At 44.3% G+C, this 17,111-nt stretch overlaps 1 long non-coding RNA gene across 1 annotated transcript; it reads left to right on the top strand.

The window, feature by feature from the left end:
* The first annotated feature begins 493 nt into the window (after nt 1-493).
* LOC140631562 (uncharacterized) lies at nt 494-17,008 on the top strand. The gene is made up of 3 exons (XR_012029105.1): nt 494-773; nt 3,323-3,407; nt 16,880-17,008. It is a non-coding gene; the product is annotated as an uncharacterized lncRNA (long non-coding RNA).
* Nucleotides 17,009-17,111: the final 103 nt, after the last annotated feature.

Below are 17,111 nucleotides of genomic sequence, written 5' to 3'. Positions count from 1 at the left end.
TGGCACACAGTAGGTCCTGATGGAAGAAAGGCACATTGGATGATGTTGGAGAACTCTGGAGCTGCTTGAGTGCAGGGAATTGGGCCAATTGACCATGTCGTATTCTTGTGTTATTGCTGAGCAGTCAGGGTACAGGCTGTTTATCTGAAACCAATTCACCAAGGAGAGGTAAAAAGAGAACTCATAAAACCCATACACCCTTGACATTTATTACCTTACTATTGATGAACTAAGATAATGCACATGAAGCATATTGCCAGCAGAGAGAGAAAGTGCTTAATAAATATGCAATAATGAACGGTGGCTCTTGGCAATGACCCAGAGAGGGGGAATGGTTTTCCCATGTTACAGATGAGAAGACTGAGCCTCCAGGAAGGGATGAAGTGGCTTGCAGAGAGCACCCAGCCAACATGTGAAGCAGTGGGGATCTAAATTCCAGAAGCTGGTTCTCATTTCCCTGGAAACGGAAGCTTCCATTTACCTATCACCAAATTCATGGATTATATGCCCATTTACCTTCCTTTTGAGACAATATTGCGTATTTCAAATGTTTATTTCTTTTGAGATAAGAATTTCAACCCTCTTTGAGATTTTTTTTTTTCAGTCTGCTTTTACAGTCTCTTTCTAGGTTACTAGAAACTTTCTAGTTTCTAGTTTAGTTTGCTCACTTTTCAACAGTTCAGGAATTCTTTTTTTTTTATTTTCATTTTTTTTTAAGGTCGACTCAAGAAGAGATGCTTCTACCTTACCTTCACATTTCTAGATGTATCAAGGTGATGAGGCTTTATATGATTCATCAGAATGATCCCCTTGGTGTATTCTTGCCTTCTTTTCCTTTTGTTTCAGTTTGCTGATATTTATGCACTCCATGTGTTTGTTAAACAAGTTGGCCCCAACCCCACTTCTATCCTAACGGAGGGAAATGAGAGTACTTTCCGGGGAAGGAAGACAAGGTGTGATAGGTATGTCACGGATGAACTTGGCATCATGCACTTTTTTTGTGACACAGAAATTGCAGAGTATTTGGCAATTATCTTTTTAATTTTTTGCTTGCCAAAAAATAGAACTGGCTTTTTTTCATCATAAAATATTAAAGACTCCTTGAGTAATAGATGAGTCTGAGGAAAACCCCCCAAATCACTGACAGTTTCAATCATCTCCAACCAATGTACACATGTTGGGTTATTTCTACTCCATTTCATTTTATTTTTAGAAGTTTTGGATTCTACTATATGTACAGTTTTGTTCCTGATTTTTCTTCACTTAATATTATATGATAAGCATTTTATGTGTTTTTTTGTTTTTATTAATACAGCTTTATAAATATATTGTTGTAAAGCTTTATTTATTTATTTATTTATAGTATATTTTTTTATTGGAGTTCAATTTGCCAACATATAGTGTAACACTCAGTGCTCCTCCTGTCAAGTGCCCCCCTCAGTACCCGTCACCCTGTTGTAAATCTTTATAATAGTATTTTAAGTGACTACTGTTGACGATTTAAGTTGTCTCAACTTTTAAACAAGTATGAATAATTAAAGTTTTATGATTTTTTTAAAGGATTGTTTTCCTAAGTAGAAGCTCAGAAATAGAATTACTGGGTCAAAGGTCTGGAATCTTGAATACTCTTAAAAAACTTTGGTTATATATTGCAATATAATATAATATAATATAATATAATATAATATAATATAATATTTATTTATTTATTTATATGCATAATATACAATACATATGATAAATATATATTTATTTATGTACATAAATTTACACATCTAGGCAGAAGTGAGTATCCAGTGTCCAGATTACCCATCCTCATCAGCATGCGGTCTTACATACTTTTAACCTTTAAAATTGGTGGTGATTTGATGACAAAGAATTGACATCTTCCTATTTGAATTTGCATTTCTTTGATTTCTATTGAAGTTGAATTCCCTCTCTCCTTATAGTTTTAAAACAAATGTTCTTTTTTTTTAGTTCTTTGTAATTTTTGGTTGAAAATTTGTTTTTTCAAATTTTAGATCTTGCCATTTTCATTTTAACCTTTTTGCCCCTTTTTCTTTTTATTTTTTATTTTTTATTTTATTTTATTTTTTTTATTATTTATGATAGTCACAAAGAGAGAGAGAGAGAGGCAGAGACACAGGCAGAGGGGGAAGCAGGCTCCATGCACCGGGAACCCGACATGGGATTCGATCCCGGGTCTCCAGGATCGCGCCCTGGGCCAAAGGCAGGCGCTAAACCGCTGCGCCACCCAGGGATCCCCCCTTTTTCTTTTTAATCTGCAGGTAACTTACATTAGTTTTTCCTTTTTCCTCAAATGCACCTTGGCTTCCATGGCTCTTGTTTTCCAGAGGCTGGGTGGAGTTCCCTTCATGCCCTGAGAGTGAATGTTTGCACTGATTGTTCTAAGCCTACTGGTGTGTGGTTTGGGTGCAGTGACTGAGGCTGGTTTTGACTCTTCCCAGAACCACCAACCTCCAGGAGACTCCACCCTTTTGCCTTTGGCTTCCCACTTCTGAGCTAGGTGCTTATCTGTGACAAAACCTTATGACAAATGCCACAGCACATCAGAGTCCTTGCTCAGGAACTTCATAAAAGACTCTTTGACCATTCAGTTCTCTCAAATGATGGTCGTAGATGCATGGCGTCACCACCCCTTTCAGAAACTATGGTGTAGAAAGGCTTTAGCACATTGGAGAAAGCACCTGCCATTGACCTTTGTGCTTGGGAAATATAAATATTTTTCTTCCTTCTCCTTCTCCTTTCCTCCCTGTTCCTCTCCTTCCTTTGGTGAATCTTGATTTACTCTCTCAGGCTACTGGCAATGGCGTGGAGCTGACTTCTGCTCAAGTGGTCACTGGGCAACATCACTCCCAAATTGGGCACTCTATTTATGGAGCCCAGGCAGGGAACACTGAAAGCCACAGACACCATGGAAATCATCTCTAGTTGTCCTACTGTTTACCTACTCAATAACTCCAATCACCTGTTGATTAACAGTGACCTGGGATTATAGTATCTTAATATAGGACATAGATGACTCATGGTCTTTTGGCTTTAAAAGACCTGACCGGTTTCTTTTTCCTCAAACCTGGTCCTGCTGGCGGGATTGTTCCCTATAGCAACTCCACTCAGCATGCAATCTTGGGTCTCCTAGTGTTTATATTCTCTCTAATGCCTCCTCACCTTTAACTCTACCTAAATGCTCATTGATCTTTTAGTTTATTTATTTCATCTAATCATATGAACTGGAGGATACCTGACTGTTTTTGATCTTTCAAAATAGTAATTTCATATCGTTGAACTTAATATTTTTTAGAAATTATACAGGGGATACAGAAGCATAAGAAGATTAGAAAACAGAAGAAACTATAAAGAAAGGAAATATGCAGATATTATCATTGGTAAGATTTTGTTGTATAATCTTCTGATTATTTCCATGTGGTGCAAGCACATATACTTACAAATAGAGATTTGGCAGACATAGAATCTAACTACTTATATAAAATGTTGTAATGTAATTAGCAATATATCATGAGTGTCTTTCCATGTCAATACATGAACGTCTTTGCTATCATTTTTAATAGCTGTATTGTATTCCATTGTGTGGCTGCACCAGAGATAGCCAGTAATCAAGAAGGTGAAGTGTAGGGCCCTGGGGGTAGAAGAAGGATCGAAAGCATGATCAGATGGGTAAGGGGCCAAGGTATGGGGTTATGATGCCAAGGCTGGAAAGGCTTTTAAGATGCTTTATATTGCAAGAGGCCCTGAAAGGAATGGAGGGACAAGAAAGGGCCTGTGGCTCTGGAGAGGGGCCACTGAAAGGCTTATAAAAGGTTAGGAGGCATATTCATGTATTCATTCACTCAACAAATGCTTTTTTAAAATATTTTATTTATTTATTCATGAGAGACACAGAGAAACAGGAAGAGACATAGGCAGAGGGAGAAGCAGGCTCCCCAGTGGGGAGTCCGATGAAGGACTAGATCCCAGGACCCCAGGATCATCCCTGAGTCAAAGGCAGATGCTCAACCACTGAGCCACCCAGGCATCCCAATAAATGCTTATTGAGCTTCCACTATGTGCCAGACATTCTCCACTGTGGTGTGGGGGCACCACAGTGAAGGAGATCCAAACAGCTTTGCTCTCAAGGAGCTTGTATTGTTGTCAGAGGAGATAGACCATAAACAAAGAAAATTATTGCATACTGATAAAAGTATTGGGAAGGAAAATGAACAAAGAGATGAAGCATAAAGAGGTACTGGAGGTATAGCATCCCCGAGAAGGGGTATTTGAGCTGAGACCTGAATGAGTCAGAGGAGGAAAGTTGTAAAGAGAAGAACCAGTAAGTACAGTGGCCAAGTGGAGTTAAGTGGACACAACCCCAGATTTGAAACATTTCATTCATTCATTTAACCTGGTTGAGTTCCTTCTCTGTTGCAGATCAGAACAGAGACATCAAATATTACTTCTCCCTCAAGGGAGAGAGATGTCCATTCATTTCATTTATGTACTCATTCTTTCATTGATTCAACCAATTCTGAGTACTTATTATGTGCCAGACATTAGATGTTGAAAAGTAAACAAAGATGAATAAGAATTAGTTCCTTTCCTCTAGTATATTTGTGGTCGAAAGCAAGGAAGGTGAGAGGAAGCAGCCAGAGAGAAGAAAAAAGTGGCCACCTTGGGGTCCTGCAGCTGGTAAGCCTTAGGGATGGTACTAGAAGGAGGTGCCATGAGTCTCTCACCAAAGTTTTGTCTATTGTGTTGTTCTGTGGCCCCTACCCTCTGTGTCAGTCTTCTATCAATTCAAGATTTATACACACAGCCTCCCCCAGTCCATACCTGGAAAAAGCATATATATCATCGCAGACTCTAAGATGAAGTCTATAAATGGTTCTGGTTGCAGTTCTCTCATGTTCACTGGATATCATAAAAATGGCTCAGTGCAAATAGGGAGCCAGTGCCTTTAACAGCCCGATGTTAATGACTACATTTGGAAAGCAGCAGAAGTGTGTCTGGGTACCCCCAAATAGCAAACTGGAAGTCCTTGTTGGGTTGGCTGCAACTACAATGGGACCATGTGGTGTGGGGTCCTGTTCATACTTGGGGTGACCAAAGAGAGCTACCAGGGAGTGTGTAATTGGCCAATGGAAGGTTCCAGATGTGAATAAAAAGTGCTTCAGGACATATATCCTCTCTTGCTATTGTGGCATTGTGAAAAGATGCTTGATCCGGACCATCTCAACTTGAGTCTGAACCTTACTTCTGCCTCTTTGCTGCCCAGGTGACCTTGGACATTTCCTGGTCTCTTTTGGAGACTGTTTTGTTATTTGTAGAATAGGCATGTGGCAGACACCTAGTTGCCCACCAAATAGCTATTACTCCATTTTCCTTGCTAGAAAGGGTGGCAATGTGTGGCAATGTGCTTACTACGGAGGGATGCATTATATTTGGTCTAAGACAATGATTGGCTGAGGAGTTGGCATGTAACCAAGTTCAGGACAATAGGAAGTCTGGCTGGAGGTTTACATCAAACATTTTCCTTCCTTTCTTTTTTGTCTTGAATTCCTCTGTGCAAAGATATGATAGTTGTAGCTGAAGCAATCATCTTACAACCATGAGATGATGAGCCCATAAATAAAAGTTCATGCGCTGGTGTGGACAGGTGAAGCACAGAACACTTCCGATGACAATGCTGAACTGTTGCACCAAACTTGGGACTCCTTGTTATAGGAGATAATTAAGTCTTGGTTGGACTTGGGTATTCTGTTATTTGCACCTGAAGCATCCCTAACATGAGGGATCGTGATAGCCACTTTCTAGAGCTCACAAGGCAATTAAATGACACATTGCACATCCAGTGCTAGGTATATTTTTGTCACTTTCTGCCCTGATCCTCATAGGATGTGATGTGATCTCATACTGGAGATCTCATACAGGCTGGAGAAAGCCACATTGGAAGAAAGCAACATCTTGGTTGGTGGAGAGTGACCAAGTTACGGCCTCCAGAAATATGAGGAGGGGCACAACATAGTAAAACACAATTCAAAATAATTGTTAACATGTGCAATAATCTGCCCTGTCTGATCCTGTGTCTTTAACAGAACCTCTGCCACACTGATGAATAAGGCAGAGGGGTTCTTTTCATAGAGGTTACCCCAAGTATGGAGGATGATTAAATTGTTCTCGTTACTCATTCTAACATCCAGTGCATCCAAGGTGGTTAGTCTAAGTCAATTAGCACGATTTCACCCACCTTGCTGGTATTGCTTCAGAACTGGCCATGTGGCCTCCATGAGATGTATGGGGAATCTGCTGTGGGCTTTCAAGAAGAGTTTCTTCTCTCCTAAGCGAGAGCCAGAGAAGACCAGGTTCTCCTACTCTCCCCTTATGTGGTGGTGTCTGGTGGAGAGACTGAAACCACCGTGGCCATGTTACTACCAGGCTGAGGGTGAGGCGCGGGGAGGATGGCTGGAATGAGCCAGCTTTGATGGCAGTCTTGAGCTGCTGAGTTAGCCAGTTGCAGAGCCTGCCCTGCACCTGGACTTTCTAATACATGAGCTAAATATTTACTTATGGTTTATGAGTTGGGGTTTTGGGGTTTTGTTGCTGAAAGCATTCTGCTTGATACTCTGAGTTTACTTAAGAGATTTCAGTTTACACAAAGAAAACCCAGATGTACATCCAGTTTTACAGAAGCAAGCTCTTGTAGGAAGTGAGGTAGGGCTTCGGTGAGGAAGGCAGCGCCACACCGATTGTTATGAGTTGGCCAGGGGGCACCCCTGTGCTGTTGCTGGACGAGAAAGTTCAGTTCTGTTGAAGCCATGGATTGGTAAAAGAGTTAATGTATTCCTCCTGTATTAGTCAGGGCTCTCCAGAGGGAGACGTATTTATTTTAAGGAAGACAATTGTGGCTCACACAACTGTGGAGGCTGGCAAGTGCAAAATGCTCAGAGATAAACACATCTAGGGAGGTTTCTTCTACCCTCCTCAGAAACATTGCCGGGAAGGTTTCTAGAGAAGGGAAAATGGGTCCCAAATGGCTGAGTCATTTGACATATGACAAGCAAATGGTCAGGGCTTGCTGGGGAGAGAGCCCACATTGCTCCGGCTCATCTTCACGACGAGTGTCACTACTGACACACTCTCCCTAGCCCAGCCTGCTGGGTTTGCAAGGCTGCTCTGGATGCTCTATGGACCTTCACTCCAAAGCCACAGAACCCGGCTACAGATGAACCGGATCCTTAGCTGGGCCAGGGCCGCGCCCCAGACTGAAAACGGAGCCGCGTTCCAGCCTCTGTCCTGCTTGGCTGACATGATTCTGCCTTCGCCCCCAAGTCTGGCCTGGCCCCTGGTTGGAGCTGGAGCTGGGAAGAGAAGTGGAGGAATGTCCTGGGGAGGGTCACCAGTCAGGCCACTTGGAAAAGCCAGGATTGCTCTCCCCATTTTATGGACAGTTTACTGAAGACGGCAGGCCAGAAGAGACATGACCATAATAGAGGCCCTGGCCTGTAAACTTCTCAAGGTGGCCTTTCCCGTCTTTGCCACTGTGACATCTGTCTGGGTAGTTCAGGCTCTTCTTTTGCTCTTGGGTGGCATTGCCAAGTCATTGTACAGAAAAAAGGCAAAGAAAGGATGGCTTGTGGACTCTACGCAAATTGGGCCCGTATACAGCCACCAAGAAGGCAGATGTCCTTCCTTTCAGAGTTGATAGCTATTGACTGAAACTAAATCCTGGGCAGGCCAAGTGCCAGGCACCTAAGAGGCAGCAGGACACAGGGCAGATGTGAACCTTGCCTTCACTGGGTCCACAGTCTGGGTCTGGTTTCCGTCTGATCCCAGCCAAGCTGACCCTGGGCTCTGGTACTGTGGACGCAGGGCTCTGGAGTCCCATGTCGCTTGACCTAATGTCTGGAGTTCCTGGTCCTAAGGGAGGGCCACCCAGGGAAGGGCAGGGCAGAAGAAAGAGGACGAGTGGGCAGTTCACTAACCAGAACAGGCAGGGATGCAGTGACCAGGAGCTTTTGTAAAAGGAGGGGGCAAAGGGGAGGAGGGATGTATATTTATAAAGAAAGAGTCTGACTAACTTTGTGGAGAGAGAAGGGAAAAAAAAAAGCCCGAGTCCCCGCAGTAACCTGTTTGCAGGAGCTGCCCAATTTAGCAGAAAATCACACACACTGGTCCTGGCACGGGCTTGGGGAAGGTATTTCCTCCCCAGCTCGGGTCAAGTTTCATTCATAGGTACTGTCTAAAATTAGACCCTCTGCTTTCATTTTGGTCCAAACTCCCTGCCTAGCGTAATATTTGGGAGAAACAGGCACTCCATTAAAAGTGCCTTCCTCCCAGCAGCCCTTGGCCTGGGAAGGGCTGGGCCCTGTCCTCGGCTGGCGGCCGCTGCGGCTCATAAACCCAGGTCTAAATTCAAAGCATCCGCTCTGACTGGTGACCTCTGGCTCTCAGGCAAACTCATGCCTCTTCCTCCAACTCATATCCAAGGCTTGGCCAGGTTACTGGGAGGGACCCATTTCAGGCCTTTGACCTTGTGTCTGACAGTGCCGCCTCAGAGAGGGGAGACAGCCTAGGAAGAGGTGCTTGTCAACCCCAGGCCACGCAATGGGGCCTCTTGCTGGGGCTTAGCCTGCCATCTTCCTCTCTTCTGGACTGAGGGAGCCTGCCAGCTGGGTCTTTCAGTCTCAAACAAAAATAGTTTTACTGGTTTTTTTTTTTTTTTTTCCAAATTAATATACCATGAAGAAAGGACTCGGTGAGATGGGGAATCAACACCATGTTTGGACTGATTAGTTCATTTAATAAATGTTTACTGAGCAACTTGTATTTGTTGTCATTCAGTCATAAGTAACAGAGATGAGAAGGCCCCCGTGGGCAGTCCTGGCCTCCAAGAGCTGAATGCACGCCAGGGATGGGCTGGAGTCACAGCCTGAGCCTGGGCCTGGGGAACCCAGGAAGTGCTTTCTCCTTAACTCTCACCTCTACTTCTCTCCCAGAAGCAGCCTCCAGTCCTCTCTCCTGGTCGAGGCACAGAATGTGGCTCCTCCTACACGTTCAGCTTCAGCCATCTGCACAGAGACCATTCCTTTTTCTGGATTCCAATTTCAAAGTCCCAGGGAAGGTTTCTAATTGGCTTTGCTTGTGTCAGGTGTCTGCCCCTCAGCCAATCAACAGCAGCCAGGGGAAGGCCCAACTTATCAGCCTGGCGGATTCTGTTGGCACTGTGTGTATGACACGAAGTAAAGACATTCCCAGAAATAGACAATTTTAACACTATGCAGTTGCTACTTTGCAAGCGGCCTGTGGTAATGCACTAAAGGATCTTAACCCAGGCATGGCAGAGTAAGGAGGGCTTCCTTGGAAGAGGTAATTTCTAAGTTAGGTAAGTGGCATTTAGCCAGGACCTGAGAAGGAAGAGTGTAGAATGCTGTTCAAAAGAATTCCAGGCAAAGACCTTGAGGCAAGACCCAGGTCTACCAGGATAGGAATCCTGCCACTCACTGGCTGTGCTCGTCGTGGGCAAGTTGTGTCGCTCTCTGAGCCTGTTTCCTCCTCTGTGAAAGGAATACCAGCATTTTCCTCCCAGAGTTATGAGGATTAAATGAGGCTCTGAGTGCAGTAGTGTGTGTCAGTTGGATCCATTCACCCTGGGCAGGTGGTATTCCTGCATCTCATCCCTTTTCTTCTTTAGTCTCAACTCAGGTGTCACTGGGAAATCAGAGGAGCCATCCCTGACCAACTTTCAGAACAAACTCCCCTTTTAGCTCCCGATGGTTATCTGGTTTCCCTGCTAGTCCTTTTCTTAATTTGCAATCATTTGGTTTGTCTTCTTGTTTTTTTTTGTTTGTTTGTTTGTTTGTTTTTAAATTGAAATATACTTGACCTGTAACATTGTCCAAACTTAAGGTGTACCACATATTGCCTTGATACATTTATGTATTGTGGTATGTTTGCCATGGTAGTGATAATTAGCACCACTCTCACGTTACATAATTATTTCTTTTAAGTGTTTGGAGAAATTAAGATTTAGTCTTTTAGCAAGTTTGTTGGCTGTAATACAATATTAGTTATATTCAGTATACTGTACATTAGGTTTCTAGGGCTTATGCACTACTTATTGCAAGTTTGTGCCCTTCCCCTCCCAAATTCTGCTTCCTTGGACAGATTTGGCAATAGCTTTGTAAGTGATGTGGACACAATTGCCTACAATAATGAAAACTTACAGGAATTTTTTTATTTTTCATTTTCGCCTTAGGCATACTTAGTCTTTGCCTATTGTCTTCTTTTCTTAAAAAAGGATTTTATTTATTTATTAATGAGAGACATAGAGAGAGAGGCAGAGACTCAGGCAGAGGAAGAAGCAGGCTCCCTGCGGGAAACCCAACGCGGGACTCGATCCCGGGACTCCAGGATCACACCCTGAGCCAAAGGCAGACACTCAACCACTGAGCCACCCAGACATCCCTACTTATTGTTTTCTTGATTCTAGTCTGGTTTTGTCTGAAACTGAAAGACCTATGAAGGTGAGGAGCGTGTCTATCTTGTTCTTTGCACTACCTTCATGACATCCAGGGTGCCCAGACCCCAAGAGTGCTTAATCAGTGTCTGCTGAATCAATAAATTCAAGAAGGGAGACAAGCAGGTGGGAATTCTTGGTGGCTTCCTGTGGGAGGAGTGAATTTTCTTGAACAATCTCTGCCTGAAAGGCAGTGTCCAGTCTCCCTCAGCCAAGTTACTGCTCTCTTAACAGCTACTTGAGTCCTGAACCCCCTGATAAGAACCACTTTGAACCCAGTTCAAAGGCTTTGGTGCTTGGGGCACTCATCTAGACCTAGAGTATCTGGAAAACTAAGATGGAATTCCAACCATCCTATTCTCTGAAATTCCTCCTACTGGGCCTTTTAAGTTGGGAAGGGTAAGGGGCTTGAGCCTGGGGGCCTCCCTATCACTCTAGTCCTGGAAGAGATTTCTCCACAGGGCCTGAGCAGAGGCTCCTCACCCTCATCCTCTCTCATTCCCTGGTAATGAGCTCCATCCTACAGAGGAGCAAAGAGAGAGAAGAGAGTAAGGCCTGGCCCAGGTGGGCATACAACAACACTGGGGTCATGTCTTGGCATCAGCCGTAGCATAAAGGCTGACCCCCACCTCCCACTACCCATCATTTACTCCCTCTCACCTCGGCCACTCTCTCTCACTGATGATCTGCAACTTTCTAGAACCATTTCCTCTATCTCCTCTCTTGTCTTAGTTTGGCTCCCTCACTACAGACTTTGAAGTGAGGATATGAGTACACATAGTTTGTTTGGAGGGTGATTCCAGAAAGTACTGGCAAGGAAAATGGGATCATGAGACAGGCAAGGGCAGGAGGTCAATGTAGGCAACTGATGTCCCAACTCTGCAAGATGGTATAGAACACCTGCCCCAGGCCACCAGAGGGGCAGGAGCTACTGGTTGAGGGGTCCCACAGCAGGTGTTGACTCCCTAATACTCTGGCCTGTCCAGTTTGTAGGAAACCTTCAGATTTATAGGAGCTTCCAAGTTGGTGTCCTTCGGGTCAATGTGCAAGGAAATGATGAGTGCTGAGGGCATATGTGCAGGGGCATCTGCCTCTCTGCTGATCACCCCAGCCCTCCAAGTGACCATTGCAACCACCCCCAGGGCTCCTACTGATTGTTCACTCCTCTCTTACCCCGAGGACCCCCTCACTGATCCCTGATGGCTGACTTTTCACAGGTCCATCAATGCCTGATGAGTTGCCTACCCTAATCTCCCTCAAGACCCTTTGTGTTCTCATTTAACCTTCCGTTGACCCCATTCCATTTGCTCAACTCTGCCCATTGCCCCCTGTATGGGAGTTTGGGGATATGAGCAGGATTGGCTACATGTCCTCACTGAAGCAAGAGGAGGGTGGATCCACTTCCTGAACATCTCCTCCTGGGATCCTCTATGACTGACCAAGTGAGTCACATTCTCTGCCTCCCTCCACCTGGCCCTTCCCTGTCTCTCAGAGCAGGGCCAGCTCCCACTCTGGCCCTGCCTGCTTTCTTCACTTTTCCCATTGAGAGATGGATCTGTGAGGCCAAGGTGGCTCAAGGAACAGTGGGGTTCAGCCTGGATGATCCAGGGCCCTAGAGCTGGGCTCAATAGTCTATCCCCTTCCTCTCCCTCCTGGGGGCACAGACTCAGGTTTTCTCTGTGGTTGTCCAGTGGGACCCTAGACAAGGCAGGGAGAACATGGACACAGCTCCATTTGGGACACTGTAGCTGCAGCCCTGTTCTGAGGAAAGCTTGACAAAGCAGAGGCTCAGAGAAGGTAAATTACTCACCCAAGGCCACAGAGTCAGCCAGTATCTGACTCCAAAACCCAGCATTCTAACTCCCAGGTTTACTGAGTGTGTGCCAGCACTGCACCATTCCCCGTGAGAGGTGCAAAGAGGGGTAACCCACCGGCCGCCCCACAGAGCCTGAGGCTGAGCTGGGAAATGAGGCTGGCCTCTGCCCACTGACTTTGCTGCCTGGACATTTGTGCCGGCCACCACCCTGGCCTTCCTGTTTCCACTCCTGCCCTCTGTGATCCACTTGCCACAGAGCAGCCAGCGGAAGCTTAATAAAAATAATTGTGATCATGTTACTCCCTTGTCTGCAACCTTCCAACAGCTTCCCATAGCCCTGAGAATGAAATTGGAACTTTCCACAAAGGCCTGCAAGGCTTCCCTTGGCCTGGCTCCTACCTCCCTCTCTAAGCTCATCTCCTGGACTCTACGCCTCACACACTGCTCCACCACTTGGGTCCCCTGGTCGTCCCCAGATACCCCAGGTTCCTCTGCAGTAGCAGGGCTCTCTGCTTGGAGCTTATCCTACCTGTAGTCAGGAACAGCCTGTCTCCATCCTTTGGTCTGAAATATCTCCCATCTTACCACAACGTACCATATCACTTGCTTTGGTTTTTCACCACCTAATGTATTTTCTCATTGACTCAATGCTTTACTTGTTTATTTTTAATCCCGCACGAGAACATGGGGTCTGTGAGGGCAGGGACTTGTCCATCTGCCCCACGGCTGCATTTCTAGTGCCTACGAGTATTTGACACATGGTGGTGGCTCTAGTTACATGACATCATCTATGTAGTGTTTATATAGATGTTTATATATTCTATGCTGTTATATGTTGTTGTATATGTTTTATATATACATACATATGTGTGTGTGTATATATATACATATATGTATATGTATATATATTATTTTTTTTTTAATGACAGACTCTTCATGTCCAGAAGCTTTAACATAGTGCTTAGAGTATGGTCTGCCATTCTGGGTAGCACTGAATGATGTGGGGAGGTGCACACACACTTGCATGTCCAAGTGCACGCGCATGCACGCACACACGCACACATACAGCTCCATGAGAGTGCTAAGGGCCTGCCCCAATAGCTATAGCTTCCCCTGAGTTTCAGATCCAGGGATGATGCAGTGGAACTTGGGTCCCAGATCATCACTGTCACTGCCGTGCCTGGTTCCACAGAACTACTCAGGTAGCACCTCTCCAGCTGCCCTCTTTGCCCTTCTGGTTTGTCTTCTTATGTGAGAATAAGATGTGTGTCCTTGGCCTTGAAGACAAATCTGGCTGCCTGGTTAGTTGCCTCAATGGTCATGAAACCCATTAACCTTTTTCTAAGTGTCTTTCTGGACATCGTCCTGAGTTTCTGTTTCTGTCTCTGGCTTCTCTCTTTGAGCCTGTCCATTCAAAATTCACCCAGATTTTGGAAAATTGCTTTCCTGACCCATCGGTATTTGTCCTACCCCAGGGTCCATCCCTCTTTCCTACAGCAGGACATTCCCACATGTCTAATCTGCTAAGGCACAAAATAATGCCATGCTGGCCACAAGGCCCACTAGACAAGAGATAGTAAGTAAGGCTTTGACATGCTATGTTCTGCACAACTGCCCAGGGTTGCTGTGGGTCCACCAAGCCTTGCTCTTCTAAGATTTCCTCACCACTATGAGATCTAGACATGATTCTTTCTTTAATTGCTCATTCATAGGCAAACTACTAGATCCTTCTCTCTTTCTCTCTCTCTGTCTCTCTCTTACACACACACACACACACACACACACACATACATACACCATGCCTTTACCAGATATTCATTGTCCGAGACAATCCTGTCTTTTCCAAGGAGGTCAAATTTCAAATACATACATACAGTGATCAGAAAGATGACATCACTGAGTACAATGGGCCAATTGTAGGATGATAAGTGGTAATCTACAGCCTCTTTTGGGAGATGCAGGGGAGTGGGAACAATGGCAGGCTGGTCAGCACATGACCAAGGGAGCCCACCACACAGCTCCAGCCAAGCACTGCTGTGTGGAATGGGGCTTATTGTGGTCACATCTTCTCATGTGGCTTCAAAGGAAGCCAGAAAACCATTTTATCTTCTGAAAAATCTGAATTCTTTCATTAAAGAATGTAGATACACCCAAATTTAAACACTATATAGGTATAATCTAACATGTTTGCCAGCACTGAGTCTAAGACTTCTGTATGTAATCTATAAGAAATAAATGGAAGTGTGTGTGTGTGTGTGTGTGTGTGTGTGTGTGTGTGTGTGTTGGGGGATGGTGGAACTCTTCCTTCAGTTACAAATAGAACATAGTTTTCTATACAATTACACTAAATGATAATACCCCCTTACTTTATCCCCAACCACTTCTCTATTATTAGATATTTATATTATTTCAAAATAGATTCTTACTACCATAAATAGCACTATGCTAAACTTCCCTAAAGTTGGTTCTTTATATATTCACCCATCCTTGTACATGTATCTGTCACAGACCTGGATCATAAAGATCTGTTTCTAAGACTGACCTCCTTGGAAATAAAGAACATCTTATTTTTCTCTGTATGCCAATTGCCTGGTGCTCTGCCGGGATCATAGAAGGTATTCAGCAAATGTTGCATGAAGAAATGGTATCAGGAAAGAAGGAAAATCAGCTTTACAATGCCGTCAGAAGATAATTTCAAGTGAATTCATAAAGTTAGTCATTGACATGAAAGCACACTTTATCAGGAAGATGTAGACACATTTCTCTGCTAATGTCACACTACACCCACTAAGTCAGTCCTTCTCTCCTGGATTCCTCCCAATCCCATCTATACCCTAGAGTTTATATCATGAGACACAGAGCACAGTTGAGATTTCCCTGGAGTAGTTATTATGATTAAGTTCACAAACCTGAGGTTTGTCCTTTATTTTTCAACTTACATGAAAACAAGGTGAAATTCTCAAACGATAAATGGGCAGGAAGCCCAAGATCTGCCTCTTGGGTAGCATCCTCCCCTTGAATTGCCCAAGATCTCTAGGGATTTGTATAAAATCCCAAATTAAAAGCCAGCCAATTTGGAATGGATCCAGCCCTTGCAGGACTCTGAAAGTAAGGACCCCCTTACATTTTCACCCTTGGCACTTGCTTTCCTCACAATAGTACTCACTTGGAAAGCAAGAAGCCATTCCCAGGTGCAGTCCCAGCTTATGTAAGGAGGGACTTACTGTCTCCCAGGCTGTGATCTGTCATAGATGCATATGCAGTTTCCTGGATCTCTAGAAGTCTCCCTCTTTGGGCATCTTGTTCTTGTGTTTGAATGTTAAAGCCCAAGGGAAAGGAAATAATTAGTGACTAGCCTCTGTGGCTTCTCCACTTAATCCTCTCTGGTATGAAGAAAAGACAAGGATGTTTCCTTCCGGTCCAGGTGGAAGGGGAAACCCCAACATTAGGAACAAAGGAGTGGCGTTTTCTCTCTTATGATGGACTTACTACTGACTATGAGATTTGCGGGGGGGCGGGGGGGGGGTGCAGTGATGAAAAGGTTCTGGAATTAGATGGTGGTGATGGTTGCACAACATTGTGAATATCCTCAAAACCATTCAATTGCCCACTTTAAAGGGGTGGATTTTATGATATGTGAATTGTATTTCAATTAAAAAAGTTTTTAAAACCTGAGTTATTTGCCTCCACCCCTCTGCCAGCTCTTTTCTGCCAGCCCCAGGACTTAGCCTTTCTCTCACTCCTGAGCTGCAGCTCCCTGACTCTAGACCCTGGGCTGGAGGCTCCCTGCACAGAGGAGTTGGCCAAGGGCTGGCTCAGGAGCCCCGGGACCACTCATGCCAAAGGATAGATTTATGGCCTGGAGGCTCCCAGGGTAAAAATGAGTGTGGGCCGGAGCCAGTAGGCAGAGGTTACTGCATGGGTAACCAGGAACTGGAAGTGAGAATGTTTTCTTTCCTAACTCCGGGGGGAAAAAGGAATGGTATAATCTCAAATGAAGAAGAATCAAGAATCTTGTTTTCTGAATCATAGCTGATCAAGATAACTGAAATAATTTTAAATAGCAGAATAAAACTTACTCTTTTTATAAGTGGGATCCTTCTAGATTTATATTTATTGAAAAAAATCATCGTTTAGAATAGTTTTGGCTTTGTTATCCCTTTATTTTTTTTATTTTTATTTTTTTCTTAATACATTTTTATTTATTTATGATAGTCACACAGAGAGAGAGAGGCAGAGACACAGGCAGAGGGAGAAGCAGGCTCCATGCACCAGGAGCCCGACATGGGATTCGATCCTGGGTCTCCAGGATCGTGCCCTGGGCCAAAGGCAGGCACCAAACCGCTGCGCCACCCAGGGATCCCTGTTATCCCTTTAAACTGAGCTCCTCAAATCTCCTGGGATCAGATATCTCACTGGCCCATGTTCACAGAGAAATCTGTCTGCCTTACCTTTTCTGTGGAGTCTGTAGGTAGAATGGGAGGTCTTATTCTACAGCTGGGCAGGATTCTTTTTTTGTGTTCTTTCGTTAGGAGAGAAGATGGAACAATCCCTTGAAGAGAAATTATCTAAGTCTTCAAATGATCAATACTGTTAACTGTGAAGGCATTTTGAGAACATTTTATCCTCAACATAGTACATTTCCTAGAGCATTTGTGAACATCATTTACTCAGTGTAAAAGTTTGGGATAGGTCTCTTTAAAGGTAAGAAGCCCAACTCAAATTGGCTTAGCTGAAAAGAAGTTTATTAGTTCATGTATACAA

This window comes from Canis lupus, chromosome 4 (assembly GCF_048164855.1).
Source record: "Canis lupus baileyi chromosome 4, mCanLup2.hap1, whole genome shotgun sequence".
Lineage (NCBI taxonomy): Eukaryota > Metazoa > Chordata > Mammalia > Carnivora > Canidae > Canis > Canis lupus.
The sequence above is the reverse complement of the archived record's forward strand: the minus strand, read 5'-3'. Positions and strand labels throughout refer to the sequence as shown.